The 19502-nt window shown below is 36.9% G+C and overlaps 1 long non-coding RNA gene across 2 annotated transcripts in view; it reads right to left on the bottom strand.

The window, feature by feature from the left end:
* LOC143685050 (uncharacterized) overlaps positions 1-17297 on the bottom strand; it is a 95978-nt gene extending 78681 nt beyond the window's left edge. For both annotated transcript variants that reach the window (XR_013176345.1, XR_013176343.1), the window contains exons 1-2: positions 17109-17297; positions 2438-2520 (exon numbers count right to left, since the gene is read on the bottom strand). This is a non-coding gene — a long non-coding RNA (uncharacterized LOC143685050). The remainder of the gene's footprint in view (positions 1-2437; positions 2521-17108) is intronic.
* Positions 17298-19502: the final 2205 nt, after the last annotated feature.

Genomic DNA, 19502 nt, shown 5'->3' with positions numbered 1-19502 from the left:
AAGGAATGTACCTATTCACTGTTGGTAGGGAAACTGAGATATGCATCCACGGAGGGCAGTGCGGTGGGTCCAAAGGAGGCTAGGGGTGGGGTTGCCATAAGATCGTTCAACCCTAGTGCTCAGTACAAAGTTGGAGGAATTGAGTATGGAGACACAAATGGACATTTGCACACTAGCAGCAGTTTTTACAATGGATGGAGGTGGCCTAAGGAGGATGGAGGTGGCCTAAGGGTACAACTGAAGAAGGAACTGTGGTATATACATACAATGGACTACTGAGTGGCTGTAAGAAGGAAAGAAGTTGTGAGGGATGCAACTAGGTGAATGAATCTTAAGGACTGTATGTTGAATGAAATGTCAGAAACAAAAAGACAAATATTATCATGCCTCACTCTTATGGACTAACTATAATATAAAAACTCAGTGAACTTGAATTCACTTGAGCATGGGTTATCAGGTTGGGGCCTATTGTAAAGCTCTTACAGCAGTAACATATATCCAGGAGATTTAACTGTTGTTTCTAAATTCTGAGATACTGAGCTGTTTGTAGGTAACCTGGTCATTCCCAGAAACTTCAGGATTTATGTGACACCTAAGACTCAGAGTTAGAGTTCTGAAGCTAGGAAAGTCAGCATTTATCCCATACAGGAACTGTTTAAAAACTAGAAAAAGGGATCAGACATTGACTAGAGATGTGAATGAAGCTGATCTGGATAGGACTGGGGGAGATCAGAATACAGGGTAAAGGATGATATCTCCATATTTTAAAACTTCAAAACATCTGTGTGAGATCAAAGGGAGAGATGTGTATTTGGTGCAAAATTTATATTTTGGGCAGCACATTACATAATTTAACTTGTACAGTCAGTTTAGTTGAATATCATAAGTACATGGAATCTTGAATAGGGAATGAGATCTTGTTGGCTTGTCAAGGTTAGTGTGATGGCCCAGAATAAATACCACATACTTTGGGCAAAGAATAAAGAAGTATATGAAAAGTCCCCTTGGGAGACCAGGGAGAAAGGAGGAAATATTTACCTTCCTTTGGAGAATTCCGGATATTCTCACAAGCAGTGGGGATAATCAAATCAATAGGCCAAGCTCTTGATTTTGGTGTATATCCCTATGAAACTCATAATTATGCCTAAGAGTCACTCCCAGAGAACCTCTTTTGTTGCTTAGAGTGCATGTAAACTCATTGTTCTCCCTGTTATATGAGACATGACTCCCAGGGGGTGCAAATCTTCCTAGCAACGTGGGACAGAACTCCTGAATGAGCTGGAATCTGGCATCAGGGGATTGAGAAAGCCTTCTTGAGAAAAAGGGGAAAGAGAAATGAGACAAAATAAAGTTTCAGTGTCTGTGAGATTTCAAACAGAATCCAGAGGCTATCCTGGAGATTATTCTTATGCATTATACAGATATTCCTTTTTAGTTTATGGCATATTGGAGTGGCTGGAAGAAAATACCTAAATTAGCTGTGCTCTAGTAGCCTTGATTCTTGAAGACAATTGTATAACTATATAGCTTTTACAATGTGACTATATTATTATGAAAACCTTGTATCTGATGCTCCTTTTATCCAGGGTATGGATAGATGAGTAAAAAAATATGGATAAAAAATAAATAAATAATAGGAGGGATAAGGAGTAAAATGACTTGGGAGATTGAAATCCTAGTAATCAATGAGAGGGAGGGGTAAGCAGTATGGGATGTAAGACTTTTTTCTTTTTTCTTTTTCTTTTTCTGGAATGATGCAAGTACTCTAAGAATGATCATGGTGATGAACACACAACTATGTGATGAATTTATGAGCCATTGATTGTACACCATGTAGAGACTGGATGTGTGTGAAGATTTGTCAATAAAAATATTTTTAAAAATTCATTACAATTTGTAATGTAAAATCTGTTTTTTTCCTACTCTGTGAATTATTTTATCATCTCCTCTTCTAATTGCTCTATTGCAGGGATTGGCAAGTTGTGGTTGTGTGAATCAAGTCCTGTTTTTGTAAATAAATGTTTACTGGAAGACAGCCATATCCATCATTTATGTATCATTTATGGCTGCTGTTTCGCTACACTGGTAAAGATAAGTAGAAGCAACAGAGACTGGCCTGAAAATTCTGAAATATTTGCTATATGGCTCTTTATAGAAAGGGTTTTCTGAGCCCTGCTCTATCCTAACCATGATCCCAACTCCACACCACTTGCCTTCACCAACCCACTATCACTCTGTTCCTTTGCTCATGCTCTTATTCTCTCTCTCTTTCTGTACATTTTTCCCATTTAAAGAGGACAAACTCTTTAAAGCACCTATCTTTCTCAAAACTGACCTTTTTTTCTTTTACAAAGAAAGCTAGTGTTTTTTTCTTAAAAATTTCTAGTCCGTATATTTCCATATCGGAATAATCTTTCACTTTTCCAGGGTCACATACCAGGCAGTCATATATCAGTGTCATTCAGTCACTGATGACATGAATCTCATCTGTTCCATCTGCTTCCATCTCCAAGCATGCTTCTACAAGATACAAGATGGAATGACTGGTAAGACTCTTGCAAATAGCTCCCAACCTTATATATTGTGTTTAGCTGCACCCAGGTGTTTGGCAAACACAGACTGAGTCGCTGATATTAGGCTTAAGGACTTTTTTTGGCTCCTGTGCCCTAAAGGTCCCTATTCTGACCACATAGTGACCTCTATTCTTGCTCCATCATGTTTGGGAGCACTTCTCTATATTTTTATATGGCTGATTCATGCAGGGTTAGGTAAATGTCAGTTGACTTCTCAGTAAAACAAAAGTCGAAAGTTTCTTTTTCTTGCTCACTCTAGCACATGTCAGGTTTTGTCGAAACATAGACTCATAATCTGTTATCTCTCCAAATTTTATTTTTGTAACTCAGTGTATGTAATGCTTCTTTCATGGGGGTATTGGTGGTGATCACATTTTCCTTAGCAGGTATGTTCTTCAGGTTTTTCATTAGAACAGCTTTTAAGGGGGCTCTGTTATCACTCAAATTTCTGCTCATTCCTGCCTTTCTTTTGCAATCTGGATCTGTTGTGATGCCTTTTTGCAATCTCAATGGTTAGAAAAAACTAGATCCTCTGACCCTCGTCAGAGCATGCTTTTTCCTGTCTTGTGGATATTTGCAGAAGTGATTTCAAAAGGTTTAGGCTTCTCATCACAGAGCAAGACATGGCTGTTGCCACATGGGTTCCGGAAGGGCTGATGGCAGTTCCCTAAGGGAATGTAGTCTCTAAAGACTTCTCTAGGAAAAGATGTTCACCACCCATCAGTAAAATAAAAGAAATTTATTTGCACCTGGCATACAGCTGGTGTTTTCCCATCTACCAGCAGGCATCCCTGGAGGCTCTGATGATTCAGGCCAGGCTTTCAGTCTAAAAAGGGTTTGGTTTTGCATCTCTATGGGTGGTGTCAGTTGTAATTAGTGCACACACACAAAAATGAGCCATGACTTTTTCTTCTCTTTGATTACATATGTCTCTTGCCCTTGCAGAAAAACATTTTAAACAATGTAAAGGAGGTTGAAGTTCAGTGATAACATACTTGGTGAGTGTTTGCTTACTCATTATTGGCCTGGGCTCTGTTGATTTACTCATCCACAACCACTGTGTCACATGCATGTAGCCAAGAGGTTAGCACTAAAAGCTGCAAGAAGAACTTCCAGAAAGTGTTTGTGGGGAGCAGTGCAGCAGCTCATTGTCAGTAGACGTAGGACAGATAATTTTCACTGAAATATCTAAGGATATATTTTTTCTATGTCTTCTCATGGTCAGTAAACACAGGACAGATAATTTTCACTGAACTCTCCAATGATACATTTTTTCTATGTCTTCCCATAGATTGTCAAAAATAGCTTCCACCTACCTCCCAAATTAGAGGGCCTGTCCAGTCTTATGTAAAGGGCAGTTGTCATGGACTATCAGAAACTTAGTAAGAGGAAGTATTTTAAAGTCACCAAGCCTTGTTGGTTATGGAAAATTCCCTGAAATTTTTTTCCACATTGTCATACACAATGGCCTGCTCTTTTTCAAGATTCTTTTAGGTTTACCTGCCCTTACTGAGGCATGTGGACAAGCTTGAAGTCCTCAAGGTGTCAGCATTGATTTGGGTGCTTTCTGTGCAAGAATTCTGAGCCAGGGCAGCATGTGGTCCCTGATGCATTGGGGTAACCCCTGCAATGGACACCCGGACACAGGTCCACTAGTCAGTTTGGTCTAGTTGCTCTCCTTTGCTGCTAAAAACAATGGAATCTTTTACTACTGATTAACTGAATAAGTGGATTAGTTTAAACGATTAACTGGATTATAAACTTCCTTGTAGGCAAATGCAGAGTTAAAGTAGGCAACACTAGTTTTAGCATTGCTGTATATTAGGTAGGTAATTTCATTTTTAATCACACTCACAAAAAATTATAACAAGATAACTGTCTATGAATTGGTACCAGGGCATAGCGTAAGAAAGAGAAAACAGGAAATGATCAAGCTTCGCAGAAATCCTCATTAAAATGGCGTGGAAAAAATTTAACTGTTGAACCAATTTATATCACAGTAAACTGTGAAAGCAGCCTGCCTTCTGGTGGACTTCTCATACAATTGCTGGGGATTCAATACAAATCCCCTTTAGGGTGCTAATCCTCTGGACATTTGTGCCTTTTGATTTGGAATCACATACAGCTGGGGGAACTGGAAGCCTCTGTTTATGGGTTTATGGCTTACAAATGTACTCAAAAAGTTCATTAAGAGTTTAGTGGAAGTTTGTTTTAAGTGCCAAGCTTCATTAATCTTAGCACCGAGAACTCTTTCCCAGTACCAGATCACACCGGGCTTCTGTTGACCAACATTCTTCACTTGTGTGGCTTCTTTTGGTGGGTCAGGGGATCTCAGGAGAGGTATGGCCAAGCTCGAACAAGAGTATTCCACCTACCCTGGAGTGCAGGCTGGGAAAAATAATAACTTGGGTACAATTTCACCTTCAAAAGCCTAAAATAGGATTTCAGAAGATCTTGAAAATTATCAGAATTTGTTTATGAGTGGTGCCTTCCAAAATATTTCTTGGACTTGGTTACAAAAAGTTAAAAGTGTGTGATGACATTGTAGTGTGCCTTCTCCCCACGTGGTGAAACACAGTATAGAAAGATATTATTTACCCCCAAAAGAACCTAAAAATGGTCTTTAAAAGCAACCATGAGTCTTACAGTTAGACTCAACCCTAAAATTGAAGCTCTGAAAGTAGCTTCTTTGAAGCCAATGGAGAAATCTTAAACTTGAAATATAGCATAACCATTTTCAAAATGTAGCTTGATGGGCAGGCTACTAACCCAGCAAGCATGGCAGATGATATGTCATCATATTGCTTCACACTAGTCTTCTAGGGCTGCTATAATAAAGTACCACAAACTAGGTGGTTTGAAACAATGTATTTATTGTCTCACAGTTTCAGACGCTATAAGTTCTAAATCAAGGTGTTAGCAGGTTTGGATCCTTCTTGAGGCCTTAGAAGGAGCATCTCTTCCATGCTTCTTTCCAAGGTTCTGCTGGTCAATCCTTCACATTACTTGGCTTGCAGGAACCTCACTCCAATCTCTTCTCCATCTTCACCTGGCATTCTCCTTTTCTGTATCTCTGCCTCTGTGTCCATTTCCCCCTCTTATAAGCATGCAAATCATATTGGATTTAGGGCCTCCCCTAATCTAGTATGACCTCATCTTAACTTGATGGTGTCTACATAGACTCTATTTCCAAATAAGTCCACATTCACTGGGTCCAGATGGATATGAATTTTGGGGGTCAGTCACTCTTCAAGCCAATGAATATATATCAATACTGATATCACTTTTTGTATTAATGGCAACATTTAGCAGGTGATAAAAACAAGTATCAGGCTGTATGCTGTACATAGCTAAGCAGAATAGATAACAGTATCAGATACTAAAAGGTGTCCATATATGCTGTGGAAGAGGTAGCGATATCCTGACCTGTGTATCTGAAAACATTGTGTACAGAACATTGAAGTAATCTCTTTAGGGCGTTTCCCAAATCTAAATATCCAATTTAGAATAATGTCACAAGTCTTTCTAAAGATCAAGAACCTGCTAATTTTTGGTACCTCTTAACAATAAAAATTAATTTTTGGGTACTTCTTTCTCTCTTGGGCAGTACAATATGCTAGAAATGCATTACTTAAACATTAGACATATTAACACAGGAATTGTATAATTTTGATTCTGAACCATGTTTAAAAATGGAGAAAGAACCCTTACTCCCTGGAAATCACAGGTATTATGGAAACCTATTCAGCTTTGAAGGTAGAATATAAAGAGTTAAAGTGATGGTTAATTTTTTACCTCTGTGAACATAAACATAAGACCCATATTTTTGGGGTCTAAGATTATGGAACATTTTCTCACACAGTGATTGTCAAATTATGTAGCACTCTGTACTAAATAATGGGTGATAAATGTATATCCCAGAAAATCAGCAGGCATATATTTTTCTCTAAACTTCTAAGCATAACCTATAACAAAAAATTTTCCACTCTCACTTTGTCTAAAACAGATGGGCAGCATACATATAGTTTGGGTATTTATCTCAGTTGCTTGTTTATGTTTATATCATAAAGAGTGTACCTCTTGGGAGACCCCCAAAAGAGGTGTTTATCAAAATTGTAAGAACGCTTTTATAGAGATGCCATAATAATGGACTTTGCTCTTATTTTTAAAGGGAGAAAAATCCCAGAAGCACCCTCCAGACAATTATTCCTTCTTTATGGCTCTTTTGCCCACCGTCAGCCTTCCCTTTTGCCATTTTAAGCAGGTTCTGAAGAATATATGGCCTCATACTGGAGCAACCAGTTGAGGGTTCTGCACACTTCTCCCCCAGCATTGACTGAGCAGACTATTGGTGTGTATATCCATAAGCAATGTGACGCTGGCCACAGACATAATCATTACCCAGAGGACCTTATAAACATTAAGTACAAAATCAACCTTGTACAACGCCACAAAAACCATTTGCATTATTAAATGCAAGTTAGGGTAATCTGATAATAGCAAATTATTACTATTTTTATCAAAAGTTTCCATAATACCTGTGATTTCCAGGAAGTAAGGGTTCTTTCTCCATTTTTAAACATGGTTCAGAATCAAAATTATACAATTCCTGTGTTAATATGTCTAATGTTTAAGTAATGCATTTCTAGCATATTGTACTACCCAAGGAAATTTCAATATCCCTTAAACACAGACATCCCTTGGATTCTATCCTGAATGGGAAAACCTAGGGCCTAAAGAAGTATTTCTTTTGGGAAGTCAGCTTTGACTGAGCTCTATCCCTGTCATAGAGACAAAATTGCCACAGTGAAACTATTAAATTCCAGATAATTCCAATTTCTAAAATGGCATCAATTACACAGGTCATTTGAATATAAAATTAAGATATTTAAACTTTCTGCCCAAAACTCTTACTGCCTCCACTGTTATCATTAACTTGGCACAAATAAACCCCATGTTGTTCTGTACCGTATTAGCAAAATGAGTTGGATATATAAAAGCATTTAGCATGCCAGCTCTTGACCTTCAAGAAAAGAGAGTTGTTTATACCTTCTTTAATGACATAGCTGTCCAAAATTTTCCAGATCCATTTCTCCATGAAACTTATAACTGAATCTCTCCAAATTCCAGTTAATCACTTCCATAGCTGGTATCCTGGATAAGTTTACAAAGCAAAATATAGTATTTATTGTACTATTCAAACTATTGGAAATGTCTAACCTAACAAGGCACAACTCCCCAGTGTCATTTTAATCCCCCTTTCCTTTTCTCAGTGAATTCAGAACCCCTTTCTTGTTTTTCTGAGGATCCTGAAAGATTGTTTGTTGGTGTGATGGGGAGTTGGGATTGTGTCCTTAGGGGTGCAAGCTGCTGAGTGGCTGTTCCAACCCTTTTCTGGGATGTCAGAGGCTGGAACTGATGATGAAGTAGCCAAAAGCTGTTCTGACTCTATTGTTGCTGGATATAGGATATTGCAGGAGGCTGGCCACATCCTGGGAGCCGCTTGATGTGTCTTTCTCTGAATCTGTGGTAAAACCTTGTCTTGAATATTGTCTATTCTGTCTTGAATAATATCAGATTCTCACTTCCAAATCTCAGTCTGCAGGTCAATAATTATTCCCTTTAGAGCCGTGATCAATCTGCAGTGTCATCATAGTGTATCTTTTTGGTCTTCTGCATTACCCATGTGGATTACAATATACAACTTCTTTTAAATGTAAAAGATGACTAATGTCATCCAGGTCCACAATATTAGCACTTTTTCTTAACCTTCTTGGAGTGAAGGTCAGTTCTGTTGCTGTGTTTCAACTGCGGCTTTTCCCATATTCCTGTAACAGGCAACCATGACCATAACATTGTAGATGTGGCAATGTGACTGCAAAGGAACAACATGCTGTTGATTTTTTTTTAATAATAAATTGAATCACAAAGCACAAAGACCACATACACATTTCCCATAGAGTCCACACAACCTTGAAAAAAAAAAAGTAATGGTAATGAAAATAAAATACTTCTAAAACAACCATCACACTTAACCTGACCGTGTATATGTAGCCCCATGCTTTTGGGATAGTTTCATTATGGGCCTAGTAGGGCACAAAGAACCTGCAGAGGTTCTATTTTTAAAAGCTGCTTGGTAGGTACCAGGAACAATATTTATTTATTCTACTTATATATTATATATGTTTTCTAGAAAAATCCTAAAAAAAACTTAGGCAAAACCAAACAAAGAGATGGAAACAGCCAAAATGTCCATCAACAGACGAGTGGCTTAACAAACTGTGGCATATACATACGATGGAACATTATGCAGCTTTAAGACAGAATAAACTTATGAAGCATGTAATAACATGGATGGACCTAGAGAACATTATGCTGAGTGAGTCTAGCCAAAAACTAAAGGACAAATACTGTATGGTCCCACTGATGTGAACCGACATTCGAGAATAAACTTGGAATATGTCATTGGTAACAGAGACAATCAGGAGTTAGAAACAGGGTAAGATAATGGGTAATTGGAGCTGAAGGGATACAGACTGTGCAACAGGACTAGATACAAAAACTCAAAAATGGACAGCACAATACTACCTAATTGTAATGTAATTATGTTAAAACACTGAATGAAGCTGCACCTGAGCTATAGTTTTTTGTTTGTTTGTTTTTTCATATATATATTTTTTGTATTTTGTATTTTTATTTTTTCTCTATATTATCATTTTATTTCTTTTTCTGTTATCTTGCTATTTCTTTTTCTAAATCGATGCAAATGTACTAAGAAATGATGATCATACATCTATGTGATGATATTAAGAATTACTGATTGCATATGTAGAGTGGAATGATTTCTAAATGCTGTGTTAGTTAATTTTTTTTTGATTAATAAAAAAAAAACCAAACAAGCAAAACCATGGAGAAATCTGAAAACTCTCCTCTAGCTTCTAATATCATGGTCTCCATGATATTGATATCCAGACAGTTTTCTGCAGATTATAATAGAGAAATGTACATAAACATTTATTTTATGGTTTTAACATTTGACATAAATGGGATCCTACTATAAGTATTGTTCTGTGGTTTACTCTTTTCCCCCTCAATACAATATATTTTGAGTCTCTTTGTATGCATATCTTTTAAAAAATAGAGTTCTATAATTTGGATGTTTCATAATTTATTTAAATTTTTCCACTGATGGTCTTTACATTGTTTTGAAAAGTTATTAAAGATGCAGTCTCTGTATCTAATCAGCTTGCATTTGAACCCAAGTAGTAAACTTGAACAAGTGAGCTTGGGCCAAGTATTTTGTCTCTTTGTGCTTCTCTTTAACTGTGAAATGTGGGATAAAAACAGTGCCTAACTCAAAGAGTGCATATAAACGAAGTATTTAGAGCATTGCCTGGACACTGTCAGCAATATCTTTTTGTACTTACGTCTTTGTACATACTTGTAGGCTGTTAGAACTGGAATTGCTGTTTCAAAGGGTATGAATACTGATTTTTAATGGACATTGCCAAATTGCCATTTTCAAATACTGTATCAATTACATATGCAAAGCATTGTATGAATGGGCTATCCACCACAGTCTAATATTTGGGCATTATGAATTATTTAAAAATTTTCCATTGTGGGAGAGAAAACTTGCAATGTAAATTTGTGTTTCCCTTATTAATAGTGACCTTGAGCAGCTTTCCATATTTGTTGGTCATTTGAATTTATTCTGTTCAGTGCCTGTGAATATTCTTTGCTTACCTAGTCATCAGATGGTAATTTTAAATGTACTTGTACGCTCTTTATTAATCTGTTATTTATCAATTTGGTAGTCTTTATTTTCTTAGTCTTTAATTTATCTCTACCCACGATTTTCCCGCCTTTCTATTTTTTCAGAGATAGATTTAAACAATTTTGAAGCCAAATTTATCAGTCTTTTAAAAATGAATTCTGGATTCAAACTCCTCCTTAGGAAGCCTTTCTCTATCTCTAGATTGTAAAAATATTCTATATTTTCTTCTAAAACATTATCTCATTTGGAATTTATATTGAATTGTAGCGTGAATCGTAGTCTACCTACATTGTTTTCCTTATAGATACACAATTTTCTCAATTCTCTTCCCCCACTGACTTGAAATCCCCCACTGACTTGAAATAATTTCATGTGTTTATTCAAAAAAATGCACTGAGGAACTGCTGAAAATGAGGCCGTATTCCTAGTGCTGCGCCGACACCGAGGGAACTGGGACTGAGGCTCCGGAGCTTCAGGAAGTAAGATTCTATTTGTCCGTGTGCACGGGGCCCAGTCGAGTCCACTCAAAAGTCTGAGCCCTGACCAAAAGGCTACAAAAGCTTTTACAGTCAGGATGACACATTAAAGACAAGCTAGGAACTGGTGGTGTTGGAAGAAAACGATTGGCTGATTTAAATTGGGAAAGGGGCGAAGCTGGGTTTACAGAAGCGGATGGGTGGTTAGGGGAGGGGTTTCTTCACAGGAATCTGTTTTACCTTGCCTAGTGCAATTTTACCTGCTTTCGGGGCAAGCGTTCTGTTTATGTGTAGTTCTGACTGCTCAGAGGAATTTGGGGAATTTTTAAAGAGGAGGTAGTTTAAATTTGCCAGGAGGAGTGAAGGGCCTGCCTGCTGCAAGAGGAAGTGGCTTGGGCAAACAGGGGCTGCCTGCTACGCTAGGTGCTGGGCATGCCAGCCATGGCCTTTGCTCTCATGGAACTTAACTTCTAGTGGGCAAAGGAAGAAAATGAACGAACAAATAAGTGAACAAGAAAAAGTCAGACACTAAAAAGTTCAATAACCAAAACTGAACAGGGTATGTGATAGAGGACTGCTGGGTATGGGAATTAATTTAGTTGAAGTACAGTCAAGGAAGTCCTCCTGGAGGAGGAAACCACTGAGATGCAGGACAAGAAGAAGCCAGTAAGCTGAGGTCAGCAGAAAGAATATTCTATGCATAAGAGGCAGGAAATACAAATTCACCTAAGGCAGTACTGAACTCAGGGAGGTTAAGCAGGAAATAAAACCCAAACTGACTGGAATTCAGTGATTCAGGAGGTGCCGTCAGAATAGTAGACAAGTGCCATACCAGACTTGGTTATTATTCTAAATTCAACATGATTCCTTGGTACAGTGTTTGGGGCTGGGGTGTGAACAATTGTTCACAAGCTGCCACCATGATATTGAACCATTTGCCTTCCTCTGAGCCCATATATCCCACTCCACCTTCTTTCCTATTATTATAAATGGTCTCTATTCCTATTTAAGTCAGTTCTTCCACTTGTGCCCTAATCTCATCCCCTCATGACCACTAATGACATTGTTCCAGCAATATTCCTTCTACTTTTCTGCATAATTTTGCATCTCAACTGAATCATTCCCACCAGCATACAAGCAAACTTTCATTTCACCCAGCTTAAACAAAAACAAAACTCCCACATCCTCTCCCACTCCACTTTCATCTCCAGCTACTACATTTTTCTCTTTCCTTTTATACCCAAACTCCTTAAAAGAATTGTTTATACTTGATGTCTCCAATTTTTCTCCTCCCTCCTTCCCTCTTTCCTTCCTTCCTTTAGTTTTTTTTTAAACAGTTTCACTGAGGAATGACTGATACACAACTAGCTGCACATAATTAAAGTGTACAATTTAATAGCTTGGACATATGTATACACCCATGAAACTGTCACTGTACTCAAGATTATAGACCCACTTGCCACCTCCCAAAGTTTCCTCAAGCCTCTTGGTAAACCCTCCTCAACTGTTGATCTACTTTCTGTAATTATATAAATGGTATGCTTGACTTTTTTCACACAGTATAATTATTTCATGATTAACTCATCTTGTTGTGTGCAGTAATAGTTCATTATTTTCATTGGTGAGTTATACTCCATTGCATGAAAATACCACAATTTCTTTATCAATTCACCTGTTGATGGGCCTTTGGGTGGTGGTTTCCAGTGTTGGCTATTATAGGTAAGACTGCTATGAACACTTCGCATGTCTTCATGTAAGTATATATAGTAGATGTATGTTTAACTTTTTAAGAAAAGTACCACAGTGTTTTCCAAAGTAATTATGCCACTTTACATTCCAACCAGCAGAAACTGTGTGGGGATTCCAGTTGTTCACATTCTTATCAACCCTTGGTATGGTTTGTCATTAATCTCAGCCATTCTAATAGGTGTGAAGTTGCATCTCATTTTGGTTTTAATTTTCATTTCTCTAATAACTAATAATGTTGACCTGTTTTCATGTGCTTATTCATATCTTGTAAATCTTTGTTGAAGTATCTGTCTAATTGTTTTGGCCCATTTTTTATATGTATTTTTTTAATATTGACCTTTAAGAATTCCTTATATATTCTGAAAACTAGTTATTTATCAGATATATGCCTCACATATTTTTTCACCAGCTCACTGTTTTTTTTATCTTACCAGGGACCTTCAAAGATCAGAAGTATTTAATATGATGAAGTCCATTTATCAATTTATATAAGAAATTTTTGCCTAATCCAAGGTCATGAAAGCTTTCTCTTATGTTTTCATTTAGAAGTTTTGTATTTCTAGTTTGTAATTTAAGTTTATGATCTCTTTTGTGTTTATTTTTGTATATAGGGAGAGTTATGGATCAAAGTTGATTTCTTTGCATATGGATGCATAATTCTTCCAGCACCATTTGTTGAAAAGGCAATACTGGCTTTGCAATTTTGTTAAAATTTAAAAGTCTATAGGTATGTGATATATTTCTGGACTGGACTCATATTCTGTTTCATTGATCTATTTGTCTATCTTTATGCCAATACCACACTCTCTTGATCACAATAGCTTTATAGTATGTCTTGACACCAGGTGGCTTTAGACCTGTTTTATTCTTCTTTTTTCAAGTTGTTTTGGCTATTCTAAGTCCTTTGCATTTCTACATGAATTGTAGAATCAGCCTACCAATTCCTACAAAAAATGCCTGCTGAAATATTGATAGGGATTGCACTGAATCAAAGAATTTAAGTATAATTAACTCAATAATATCGAATCTCCTGAATCAGTAGCAAGGAATTTCCCTTCATTTTTATGAGTCCTGAATTTTTCTCAGCAATATTTTGTAGTTTTCAGTGTGCAGGTCTTGCACATCTACCACTGTGACAATGGCCCATCTGCCTGCATCTGAGCCCATATACTTTGGGCTTTCCCTAAATAGTATTTTTTAGTTTAAATTTATCATTTATCCTTTCACTAAATAGTATTTTTTTTAGTTTAAATCTTCAATTCTTTATTGACAGTTTATAGAAATAAAATAGAGCTTATCTATTGACTTTGTATCCTGCATCCTTATTACACTCACCTAACCTAGTATCTTTCTTAGTAGATTCTTCCAAAGTGGATGCCATTTATTTTTTCTTGCCTGATTGTACTAGTTAGAACCTCTAGTATAATGTTAAATAGAAGTCATGAGAACAGACATATTTATCTTGTTCCTAATCTTAGAGGAAAGCATTCAGTCTCTCACTGTTAAGAATGATAATTATAGGTATTATTTTAAAATAAATAATCCTCATCAGGTTAAAGGAATTTTCCTCTATTCCTAGTTGACTAAGAATTTTAAATCAGAAATTGATGTTGGATTTGTGAAATGCCTTTTCTGTTTTTATTGAGATTGTCATATGGTTTTTCTTTTTTTTTAAATATGGTTAATGATTGGTTTTAAAATATTATATATCCTGGGATAAGCCCCACTTGGTAATGGTATATTATCTTTATTATATATTATTATATTTGATTTGCTGAATTTTTGTTTACAGTTTTCCAACATCTGGGTTCATGAGGGGCATTTATATGTTGTTTTCTTTACTTGAAATGTCTGCTTAAAAAAACAACAGGGTAATGCTAGTCTCAGAGAATGGATTGGAGAGTGTTGACTTCTCTTCAATTTTCTGGTATACCTTGTGTAGAAATTGGTATTATTTATTCCTTAAATGTTTGGTAGAATTCATGAGTTAAACCACAAAGGCTGGTAGTTTGTGGGAATATTTTTAACTATAAATTAAATTTCCTCAGTAAATACAGAGCTATTCAAGTTATCTGAAGAATCTATGGTCATGTCACCTGTTTCATTCCTGATATGTGTAAATTTGTCTTCTCTTTTTTTCTCCTACTCAGTCTGGCCAGAGGTTATCTATTTTATTGATCTTTTCAAAGAGCCGGCTTCTGGTTTTCTTTAATTTCCTTTGTTTTTCTGCTTTCTATTTCACTGACTTCTACTCTGAGTTTTATTTCATTTCATCAGCTAATTTTGCATTTAATTTGCTCTTCTTTTTCTAGAGTCATAAGTAAAAGCTGAAGGTCATTGATTTGAGACCTTCTTTTCTAATATAGGTATACAGAGCTATCCCACAAATTTATTTATTCTTTTCCCACAAATGAGGCAAGTTCCTTCTGAGTACTATATTCAATGCCTATTTCCCAGTCTGTGGTTTTCCAGTCTGGCTGGTGGGAACAGGCACTCTGCTTGTCCTGTGTGATTACCAGGTACTGCCCCTTTAATCCCTTCAGGAGGTATTTCCCAAGTCTCAGAAAGTTTCCTCATATGAATGAGATGATCAGTACTCGGATGAAAACTCAGTAGGACCCTCTGCAAATCTTCAGTGCTTCTCTCTGTATAGCTCTCTGCTCTCCTGTACTATAGTCTGTGAATGTTAGCCGTCTGTTCTCACTGGGCTCTCATTTCCATCTCCTCAACAATCCCTTCTCCTGGGGTGGCCCCTCCATCCGCTATCACTTTCTCAAGGAAGAATTTTGGGCAATCATAGTATTCATCTTGTTTATATCCCATCTTCTGAATATCACTGCCCTCACTGCCTGATATCAAGTGTCTTAAATATCTTTGTTTCATAATTTTTTTTGTATGTTTTGTTCTAGTTCTTTCCAGTTGCAAGGAAAATCCAATCTGTTTCTCTATTTTTGCCTCCATTTTCTCTTGAACCCATTCCAAGGAGGATTTTATCCCTACCATTCTACCTAAAACTGTCCTTATTAAGGTCAACAATGACACATCCATGTTAAACTGGATGCTTAAATACCAATCAGCAAAATATTAGACCTATTTTTTAGCATGTGGCGTATTTGATTATATTCTCTTAAAACACATCTTTTACTTGGCTTTTAAGACACCACACTTTGTTTCTTTCTATGTTTATGGTTGCAGATTATAAACCTATTTTCTGAATTTTTTTCCTCTCTCCCTGAATTCTAACTGTTGCATTTCCTTAGGACTCAGTCCTTGAACCTTTTTTTTCAAATTACTTCCTTCATTAACTTTTTGTTATCCAGAATAATGACATTGAATATCATCTTTGAACTATTGACTCCCAAATTTATATATGTAGCTTGTAACTATCTCTTGAACTGCAGACATACATATCCATTTGTCTAATCAACATCTGTTTGGATTTGTCATCTTATAGTTAACAAGATTGGAATAAAACTCAGGATACTGCTCATCAACCCTGGTTGTCCTGCAGTCCTTCTCATGTCAGTTATTGACGATTCCATTCTTCAAGTTGTTTAGGCAACAATCCATGGCTCTGTTTTGTCTCCTCTCTTTTTCTATATTTTTCATCTGATCTTATAGCCAATCCTTCAACACTACTTTTAAAAATATATTCTGAATTTATCATTTACCACTCATTGCTACCACTCTGGGTCTAGACATGGTCACTTCCTGCCTTGATTGTTTCTGTTATCTCCTTACCAATTTCCCCCCTTACTTATCTCATCAGCATGACTTTTCACCATGACAGAGAGATCTTGTCATCTCAGTCTCCATAAGTCAGATTACGTCATTATTCTACTCAAAAGCCCTCATGGCATCCCATCTCATTCAAAGTAAAATTAAAAGTTCTTATTATGACCCATGATACCTTACATGATTAGCTCCATTGCCCCTGCCCCTTTATCTCTCTGGCATCATACCCAACCACTTTCTCCCTCACTCTGTTTAAACTTCTCTGGTCTTTTCACATTTTTTTAAATTATTCTTTTCAGTGACACACACACACACATATATCTTTAACTTTCATATATATATATTGATATTTAACTTTTTTTATTGTATAGTATAACATATATACACAGCAAAGAAACCAAAAAGCAATCGTTTTCAAAGCACTCTTCAACAAGTAGTAACAGGACAGATCCCAGTGTTTGTCATTGGCTACTATATGATCCTCTCATATTTTTCCTTCTAGCTGCTCCAGAATATAGGAGGCTAGAAGGAAAAATATTTTTTTATCATCACTTTTTTTTGTGAACAATAACATATATACAAAAAAGCTAGAAATTTCAAAGCACAGCACCACAATTAGTTGTACAACATATTTCAGAGTGACATGGGTTACAATTTCACAATTTGACATGGGTTACAATTTCACAATTTTAGGTTTTTACTTCTAGCTGCTCTAAAATACTGGAGACTAAAATAGATACCAATTCAATGATTCAGCATTCATATTCATTTGTTAAACCTATCTAACTCCACCATTACCTTTGATCTTTCCATCCCTCTCTTTAGGGGTGTTTGGGCTGTGGCAATTCTAAATTTTTCATATTGGAAGGGTCTGTCACTAATATGGGGTAGAGAGATGGAATCATCTGATGTTCTGGAGAGGCTGGACTAGGTTTCAGAACTTATCTGGACCAGGGACCCATCTGGAGGTTGTAGGTTTCTGGAAAGTTACCCTAGTGACTGGAACCCTTGTGGAATCTTATATATTGTTCTAGGTGTTCTGTAGGATTGGCTGGAATGGTCCTGGCTGGAGGTTGGCAGGTTATGCTAGGTAGTAAAATCTATCTGAAGCTTGCACAGAGCAACCTCTAAAGTAGCTTCTCGACTCTATTTGAACTCTCTCTGCCACTGATACTTTATTAATTACACTTCTTTCCCCCTTTTTGGTCAGGATGGAATTGTTGATTCCATGGTGCCAGGTCTGGATTCATCCCTGGGAGTCATTTCCCACATTACCAGGGAGATTTTTAGCCCTGGATGTCATATCTCATGTAGGGGGAGGGCAATGATTTCACTTGCAGAGTTGGGCTTAGAGAGACTGAGGCCACATCTGAGCAACAACAGAGGTCCTCAAGAAGTAGCTCTTAGGCATGCCTACAGGTAGCCTAAATTTCTCCTAACTACACAGCTTCACAGGAGTAAGCCTCATGATCGAGGGCATGGCCTATTAATTTCGGTTTCCCTAAAGTTTGACACAGTATCAGGGGATTCCCTGATGGTAAGATTTAATAGTTCCATATTCTTTTTCTCATCCCTCAGGGGACTTTGCCAATACTTTTTGATTATCTGCTTAATATACTCTAGGATGTATCCAGGCATTACAATAATCTATATAAGATTAAAGGATCTCTTTCTTATTCTGTGCTCCCTGTGTTTCAGTTGTTCAAATGGGCTATACAGATAGGTTGAATTAGATTATGCACTTCAGAAAATTTCAGTTCCAGACCAAATAAACCTTTCTTCCATTGGTCTCAAAGAGTATGTGCAGTTCTAAAATATAGACACTGTCTTCCTTACCTCTATGTTCTGAATTACTTTAACCCCAACCTGTTTGGCTTTGTTCTTAGTTCTCTCTATATATAAAACAGCCTCTCAAAATCCAGAAATAATAACCACCACTATGGACTTAATATGTCTGCTCTAAAAGCTTACAATCTAGGCCCCTGTTTTCTTATAAGCATTTTCTAAGGGTGACCATACCACTCTTGTTCTTTTGTTTCTGACTTATTTTGTAGTTCCTATGGAAACACCAAGCAGTCTTCCATAGTGGCTGCAACATTATACATTCCCACCAGCAGTGCATAAGTGTCCCAGTTTCTCCACATGTCCACTAAATGTCCCACATGTTCATTCACAGTGTTGCATGCCTCACAACTTTGTTCCTTTTTGTAGCAGCACAGCCTTCATTCATAAGCATACACCATCGTTCACCATTCTACTTCTCTATCAACATTCTGAATTCTAAATAATTTCACTGCTCCCAAGAGACATAAAACAATAAACACTCCCTCACCAAATAGGAGATCTAAACCTCTTAACTCTTGTCCCTCACCCCATTATTTACTTCTGCTGTTGCTGTGGTAGTGCTGATAGTTCCCTTCTGAACATAGCTCATAGAATGCAATAACAGTTTTCCCCCTGTACCCTGGACTAAAACACTCTTTATACAAGAATCTATTTTTGAAGTAATTCTTACAAGAATCATATCTTTGAAGTAATTCTTACAAGAACTCATTCATATTTCTAGTGTGTCAGTGGGACACATAGCTCTATACAACTCCTTTCAATCTTGTTCATCTTCAATATGGTAATATTACTTCTAGACCCACTACAGAATCACCTTTGCTCCTATTTATTCCCTTATGCTGGAGTTCAACCACATTAGCTAACAGTTCACCCATCTCTAGCTTCTATGTATCTCTAAGTCCCCTGTATTGTGTATTATAAGAATTATACCTTTATGCTGGTCATAAAAGTGGAATCATGCAGTATCTGTCCTTTTGCATCTGGCTAATTTCACTCAGCATTATGTCCTGAAGGCACATCCATCTTGTCATGTGCTTCAGGATGTCATTTTGTCATGCTGCTGCATAATATTCCATCATATGTATATACCACATTTTGTTGATCCACTTGTCTGTTGATGGGCATTTGGTTTGTTTCCATCTTTTGGTGATTGTGAATAATGCTGCTATGAATATCGGTGTGCTATTGTCTGCTTGTGTCGTTACTTTCAGCTCTTCTGGGTATATACCAAGTAGTGCTATTGCTGGGTCATAGGGCAACCCAATATTTACTTTCCTAAGGAACCACCAAACAGTCTTCCATAGTAGCTGCACCATTGTGCAATTCCATTAGCAGTGCATAAGTGTC

Source organism: Tamandua tetradactyla, chromosome 1 (genome assembly GCF_023851605.1).
Source record: "Tamandua tetradactyla isolate mTamTet1 chromosome 1, mTamTet1.pri, whole genome shotgun sequence".
Classification (NCBI taxonomy): domain Eukaryota; kingdom Metazoa; phylum Chordata; class Mammalia; order Pilosa; family Myrmecophagidae; genus Tamandua; species Tamandua tetradactyla.
This window is presented reverse-complemented; position numbering and strand designations above follow the sequence as displayed.